A 7500-nucleotide genomic window follows, 5' to 3' on the forward strand; every position below is an offset into this window, starting at 1 on the left:
GCCATTTTTTCAGCCTTTTCCTGGGGTTGACCTGGTGGCCGAGCAGGGACTTAGCCATTTTTTCAGCCTTTTCCTGGGGTTGACCTGGTGGCCGAGCAGGGACTTAGCCATTTTTTCAGCCTTTTCCTGGGGTTGACCTGGTGGCCGAGCAGGGACTTAGAAATTTTTTCAGCCGTTTTTTCCTCCGGGTTGACCTGGTGGCCGAGCAGGGACTTAGTAATTTTTTTCAGCCGTTTTTCCTCCGGGTTGACCTGGTGGCCGAGCAGGGACTTAGAAAATTTTTTTCAGCCGTTTTTCCTCCGGGTTGACCTGGTGGCCGAGCAGGGACTTAGCGATTTTTTTTCAGCCGTTTTTCCTCCGGGTTGACCTGGTGGCCGAGCAGGGACTTAGAAAATTTTTTTCAGCCGTTTTTCCTCCGGGTTGACCTGGTGGCCGAGCAGGGACTTAGCGATTTTTTTTCAGCCGTTTTTCCTCCGGGTTGACCTGGTGGCCGAGCGTCTCGCCATCCGCGGCCGGAGCGAGAGAAGGCCACCAGGCCAGCCTGCGACGCCGCGGCCGTGGATCGGGCCCCTGGAAGTCGGAAAAAAAAATTTTCACCGACCCCCAAAGGGGTGCTGGGGGGACACCCAGACCACTCTCCGGGAAAAAAAAAAAAAACGGAAAAAAGGATCGGGCCCACCCGAGGCAGGGGAGTCACCGGGTCAACCCGGACCCTGTACCCGCAGGAGAGCTCCTCCAGGCCAGCCTGCGACGCCGCGGCCAGGGATCGGGCCCCTGGAGGTCTAAAAAAAAAAATTTCACCGACCGCCAAAGGGGTGCTGGGGGGGCATCCAGAGCACTCTCCGGCCGAAAAGGAAAAAAACCTCGGAAAAAAGGATCGGGCCCACCCGAGGCAGGGGAGTCACCGGGTCAACCCGGCGCCTGTGCCCGAGAGGTCCCGCCGGCCAGCCTGAAACGCCCCGCCAGGGATCGGGGCCCTGGAAGTCTGAAATTTTTTTTCACCGACCCCAAACGGGGTGGCGGGGGAAGGCATCCCTACCACTCTCCGGCCAAAAAATGAAAAAAAAAAAAAACGGAAAAAAGGATCGGGGCCACCCGAGGCAGGGGAGTCACCAGGTCAACCCGGAGCCTGCACCGCGGGCTGGGGCCGGACGGACCCCGATCAGCCCGGGTACCCCTGCCCTGGGGCTCGGGGCTTCCGGACACCAGGTCAACCCGGAGCCTGCACCGCGGGCTGGGGCCGGACGGACCCCGATCAGCCCGGGTACCCCTGCCCTGGGGCTCGGGGCTTCCGGACACCAGGTCAACCCGGAGCCTGCACCGCGGGCTGGAGCCGGACGGACCCCGATCAGCCCGGGTACCCCTGCCCCGGGGCTCGGGGCTTCCGGACACCAGGTCAACCCGGAGCCTGCCCCCCGCGGGCTGGGGCCGGACGGACCCCGCTCCGCCCGGGTCCCCCTGCCGCGGGCTCGGGGCTTCCTTCCCGTCCGGACACCATGTCAAGCCGCAGCCTGCCCCCCGCCGGACAAGCCCCCCAGGCCACCCTGCGACGCCGTGGTCACGGATCGGGACCCTGGAAGTCTTTTTTAAAAATTTTCAGCGACCCCAAAAGGCGATCTGAGGGGCATCCAGAACACTCTCCGGACCCAAAAAAAAAAAAAACGGAAAAAAGGATCGGGGCCACCCGAGGCAGGGGAGTCACCGGGTCAACCCGGCGCCTGTGCCCGAGAGGTCCCGCCGGCCAGCCTGAAACGCCCCGCCAGGGATCGGGGCCCTGGAAGTCTGAAATTTTTTTTCACCGACCCCAAACGGGGTGGCGGGGGAAGGCATCCCTACCACTCTCCGGCCAAAAAATGAAAAAAAAAAAAAAACGGAAAAAAGGATCGGGGCCACCCGAGGCAGGGGAGTCACCGGGTCAACCCGGCGCCTGTGCCCGAGAGGTCCCGCCGGCCAGCCTGAAACGCCCCGCCAGGGATCGGGGCCCTGGAAGTCTGAAATTTTTTTTCACCGACCCCAAACGGGGTGGCGGGGGAAGGCATCCCTACCACTCTCCGGCCAAAAAATGAAAAAAAAAAAAAAACGGAAAAAAGGATCGGGGCCACCCGAGGCAGGGGGAGTCACCGGGTCAACCCGGCGCCTGTGCCCGAGAGGTCCCGCCGGCCAGCCTGAAACGCCCCGCCAGGGATCGGGGCCCTGGAAGTCTGAAATTTTTTTTCACCGACCCCAAACGGGGTGGCGGGGGAAGGCATCCCTACCACTCTCCGGCCAAAAAATGAAAAAAAAAAAAAAACGGAAAAAAGGATCGGGGCCACCCGAGGCAGGTGAGTCACCGGGTCAACCCGGCGCCTGTGCCCGAGAGGTCCCGCCGGCCAGCCTGAAACGCCCCGCCAGGGATCGGGGCCCTGGAAGTCTGAAATTTTTTTTCACCGACCCCAAACGGGGTGGCGGGGGAAGGCATCCCTACCACTCTCCGGCCAAAAAATGAAAAAAAAAAAAAAACGGAAAAAAGGATCGGGGCCACCCGAGGCAGGGGAGTCACCGGGTCAACCCGGCGCCTGTGCCCGAGAGGTCCCGCCGGCCAGCCTGAAACGCCCCGCCAGGGATCGGGGCCCTGGAAGTCTGAAATTTTTTTTCACCGACCCCATACGGGGTGGCGGGGGAAGGCATCCCTACCACTCTCCGGCCAAAAAATGAAAAAAAAAAAAAAAACGGAAAAAAGAATCGGGGCCACCCGAGGCAGGGGAGTCACCGGGTCAACCCGGCGCCTGTGCCCGAGAGGTCCCGCCGGCCAGCCTGAAACGCCCCGCCAGGGATCGGGGCCCTGGAAGTCTGAAATTTTTTTTCACCGACCCCAAACGGGGTGGCGGGGGAAGGCATCCCTACCACTCTCCGGCCAAAAAATGAAAAAAAAAAAAAAACGGAAAAAAGGATCGGGGCCACCCGAGGCAGGGGAGTCACCAGGTCAACCCGGAGCCTGCACCGCGGGCTGGGGCCGGACGGACAGCGATCAGCCCGGGTACCCCTGCCCTGGGGCTCGGGGCTTCCGGACACCAGGTCAACCCGGAGCCTGCACCGCGGGCTGGGGCCGGACGGACCCCGATCAGCCCGGGTACCCCTGCCCTGGGGCTCGGGGCTTCCGGACACCAGGTCAACCCGGAGCCTTCCCCCCGCGGGCTGGGGCCGGACGGACCCCGCTCCGCCCGGGTCCCCCTGCCGCGGGCTCGGGGCTTCCTTCCCGTCCGGACACCATGTCAAGCCGGAGCCTGCCCCCCGCCGGACAAGCCCCCCAGGCCACCCTGCGACGCCGTGGTCACGGATCGGGACCCTGGAAGTCTTTTTTAAAAATTTTCAGCGACCCCAAAAGGCGATCTGAGGGGCATCCAGACCACTCTCCGGACCCAAAAAAAAAAAAACGGAAAAAAGGATCGGGGCCACCCGAGGCAGGGGAGTCACCGGGTCAACCCGGCGCCTGTGCCCGAGAGGTCCCGCCGGCCAGCCTGAAACGCCCCGCCAGGGATCGGGGCCCTGGAAGTCTGAAATTTTTTTTCACCGACCCCATACGGGGTGGCGGGGGAAGGCATCCCTACCACTCTCCGGCCAAAAAATGAAAAAAAAAAAAAAACGGAAAAAAGGATCGGGGCCACCCGAGGCAGGGGAGTCACCGGGTCAACCCGGCGCCTGTGCCCGAGAGGTCCCGCCGGCCAGCCTGAAACGCCCCGCCAGGGATCGGGGCCCTGGAAGTCTGAAATTTTTTTTCACCGACCCCAAACGGGGTGGCGGGGGAAGGCATCCCTACCACTCTCCGGCCAAAAAATGAAAAAAAAAAAAAACGGGAAAAAGGATCGGGGCCACCCGAGGCAGGGGAGTCAGCGGGTCAACCCGGCGCCTGTGCCCGAGAGGTCCCGCCGGCCAGCCTGAAACGCCCCGCCAGGGATCGGGGCCCTGGAAGTCTGAAATTTTTTTTCAACGACCCCAAACGGGGTGGCGGGGGAAGACATCCCTACCACTCTCCGGCCAAAAAATGAAAAAAAAAAAAACGGAAAAAAGGATCGGGGCCACCCGAGGCAGGGGAGTCACCAGGTCAACCCGGAGCCTGCACCGCGGGCTGGGGCCGGACGGACCCCGATCAGCCCGTGTACCCCTGCCCTGGGGCTCGGGGCTTCCGGACACCAGGTCAACCCGGAGCCTGCACCGCGGGCTGGGGCCGGACGGACCCCGATCAGCCCGGGTACCCCTGCCCCGGGGCTCGGGGCTTCCGGACACCAGGTCAACCCGGAGCCTGCCCCCCGCGGGCTGGGGCCGGACGGACCCCGCTCCGCCCGGGTCCCCCTGCCGCGGGCTCGGGGCTTCCTTTCCGTCCGGACACCATGTCAAGCCGCAGCCTGCCCCCCGCCGGACAAGCCCCCCAGGCCACTCTGCGATGCCGTGGTCAGGGATCGGGACCCTGGAAGTCTTTTTAAAAAATTTTCATCGACCCCAAAAGGGGATCTGAGGGACATCCAGACCACTCTCCGGACCCCCCAAAAAAAAAAAAAAAAAAACGGAAAAAAGGATCGGGCCCACCCGAGGCAGGGGAGTCACTGGTTCAACCCGGAGCCTGTGCAGAGAAGTCCGCCAGGGCAGCCTGAAACGCCGCGGCCAGGGATCGGGCCCCTGGAAGTCTGAATTTTTTTTTCACCGACCCCAAACGGGGTGACGGGGAAGGCATCCCTACCACTCTCCGGCCAAAAAATAAATAAAAAAAAAAAACGGAAAAAAGGATCGGGCCCACCCGAGGCAGGGGAGTCACTGGTTCAACCCGGAGCCTGTGCAGAGAAGTCCGCCAGGCCAGCCTGAAACGCCGCGGCCAGGGATCGGGTCCCTGGAAGTCTGATTTTTTTCCCACCGACCCAAAACGGGGTGGCGGGGGGGAGGCATCGCGACCACTCTCCGGCCAAAAAAGGAAAAAAAAACCGGAAAAAAGGATCGGGGCCACGCGAGGCAGGGGAGTCACCAGGTCAACCCGGAGCCTGCACCGAGGGCTGGGGCCGGACGGACCCCGATCAGCCCGGGTACCCCTGCCCTGGGGCTCGGGGCTTCCGGACACCAGGTCAACCCGGAGCCTGCACCGCGGGCTGGGGCCGGACGGACCCCGCTCAGGCCGGGTACCCGTGCCCCGGGGCTCGGGGCTTCCTTCCCGTCCGGACACCATGTCAACCCTGTGCCTGCCCTCGCCAGACAAGTCCCCCAGACCAGCCTGCGGCGCCGTGGTCAGGGATCGGGACCCTGGAAGTCTGAAAAAAATTTTTCACCGACCCCAAAAGGGGTTCTGGGGGGGCATCCAGACCACTCTCCGGACCCAAAAAAAAAAAAACGGAAAAAAGGATCGGGCCCACCCGAGGCAGGGGAGTCACCGGGTCAATCCGGAGCCTGTGCAGAGAAGTCCGCCAGGCCAGCCTGAAACGCCCCGGTCAGGGATCGGGCCCCTGGAAGTCTGAAACAAAATTTTCAACGACCACAAAAGGGGTGCCGGGGGGGCATCCCGACCACTCTCCGGCCAAAAAACGGAAAAAAAAAAAAACGGAAAAAAAGGATCGGGGCCACCCGAGGCAGGGGAGTCACCAGGTCAACCCGGAGCCTGCAGCGCGAGCTGGGGCCGGTCGGACGCCTTCTCCGTGCGGGTCCCCCTGCCACGGGGTCGGGGCTTCGTTCCCGTCCGGACACCAGGTCAACCCGGAGCCTCCCCCGCGGGCTGGAGCCGGACGGACCCCACTCCACCCGGGTCCCCCTGCCCCGGGGCTCGGGGCTTCCTTCCCGTCCGGCCACCAGGTCAACCCTATACTTTCAATGGGTTGACCTGGTGGCCGGTTTGCTTTTCGGCCACCAGGTCAACCCTATACTTTGAACGGGTTGACCTGGTGGCCGGTTTGTTTTTCGGCCACCAGGTCAACCCTATACTTTCAATGGGTTGACCTGGTGGCCGGTTTGCTTTTCGGCCACCAGGTCAACCCTATACTTTGAACGGGTTGACCTGGTGGCCGGTTTGCTTTTCGGCCACCAGGTCAACCCGGTTCCTGCCCCCGCGGGCTGGGGCTCGGCGGATACCGCTCCGTCCGGGTCCCCTTGCCCCGGGATCGGGGCTTCCTTCCCGTCCGGACACCAGGTCAACCCGGAGCCTCCCCCGCGGGCTGGAGCCGGACAGACCCCGCTCCGCCCGGGTCCCCTTGCCCCGGGCTCGGGGCTTCCTTCCCGTCCGGACACCAGGTCAACCCGGAGCCTCCCCCGCGGGCTGGGGCCGGACGGACCCCGCTCAGGCCGGGTACCCGTGCCCCGGGGCTCGGGGCTTCCTTCCCGTCCGGACACCTTGTCAACCCTGTGCCTGCCCTCGCCAGACAAGTCTCCCAGGCTAGCCTGCGACGCCGTGGTCAGGGATCGGGACCCTGGAAGTCTGAAAAAAAAAATTTCAACGACCGCAAAAGGGGTTCTGGGGGGGCATCCAGACCACTCTCCGGACCCCAAAAAAAAAAAAAAAAAAAAAGCGGAAAAAAGGATCGGGCCCACCCGAGGCAGGGGAGTCACCGGGTCAATCCGGAGCCTGTGCAGAGAAGTCCGCCAGGCCAGCCTGAAACGCCTCGGTCAGGGATCGGGCCCCTGGAAGTCTGAAACAAAATTTTCAACGACCACAAAAGGGGTGCCGGGGGGCCATCCCGACCACTCTCCGGCCAAAAAACGGAAAAAAAAAAAAAACGGAAAAAAAAGGATCGGGGCCACCCGAGGCAGGGGAGTCACCAGGTCAACCCGGAGCCTGCAGCGCGAGCTGGGGCCGGTCGGACGCCTTCTCCGTGCGGGTCCCCCTGCCACGGGGTCGGGGCTTCGTTCCCGTCCGGACACCAGGTCAACCCGGAGCCTCCCCCGCGGCCTGGAGCCGGACGGACCCCACTCCACCCGGGTCCCCCTGCCCCGGGGCTCGGGGCTTCCTTCCCGTCCGGCCACCAGGTCAACCCTATACTTTCAATGGGTTGACCTGGTGGCCGGTTTGCTTTTCGGCCACCAGGTCAACCCTATACTTTGAACGGGTTGACCTGGTGGCCGCTTTGCTTTTCGGCCACCAGGTCAACCCTATACTTTGAACGGGTTTACCTGGTGGCCGCTTTGCTTTTCGGCCACCAGGTCAACCCTATACTTTGAAAGGGGTTTACCTGGTGGCCGGTTTGCTTTTCGGCCACCAGGTCAACCCTATACTTTGAACGGGTTGACCTGGTGGCCGGTTTGTTTTTCGGCCACCAGGTCAACCCTGTACTTTGAACGGGTTTACCTGGTGGCCGGTTTGCTTTTCGGCCACCAGGTCAACCCTATACTTTGAACGGGTTTACCTGGTGGCCGGTTTGCTGTTCGGCCACCAGGTCAACCCTATACTTTGAACGGGTTTACCTGGTGGCCGGTTTGCTTTTTGGCCACCAGGTCAACCCGGTTCCTGCCCCCGCGGGCTGTGGCCGGGCGGACCCCGCTGCGTCCGGGTGC

The sequence above is a fragment of the Lepidochelys kempii genome, unplaced genomic scaffold (assembly GCF_965140285.1).
Source record: "Lepidochelys kempii isolate rLepKem1 unplaced genomic scaffold, rLepKem1.hap1 scaffold_83, whole genome shotgun sequence".
NCBI lineage: Eukaryota > Metazoa > Chordata > Testudines > Cheloniidae > Lepidochelys > Lepidochelys kempii.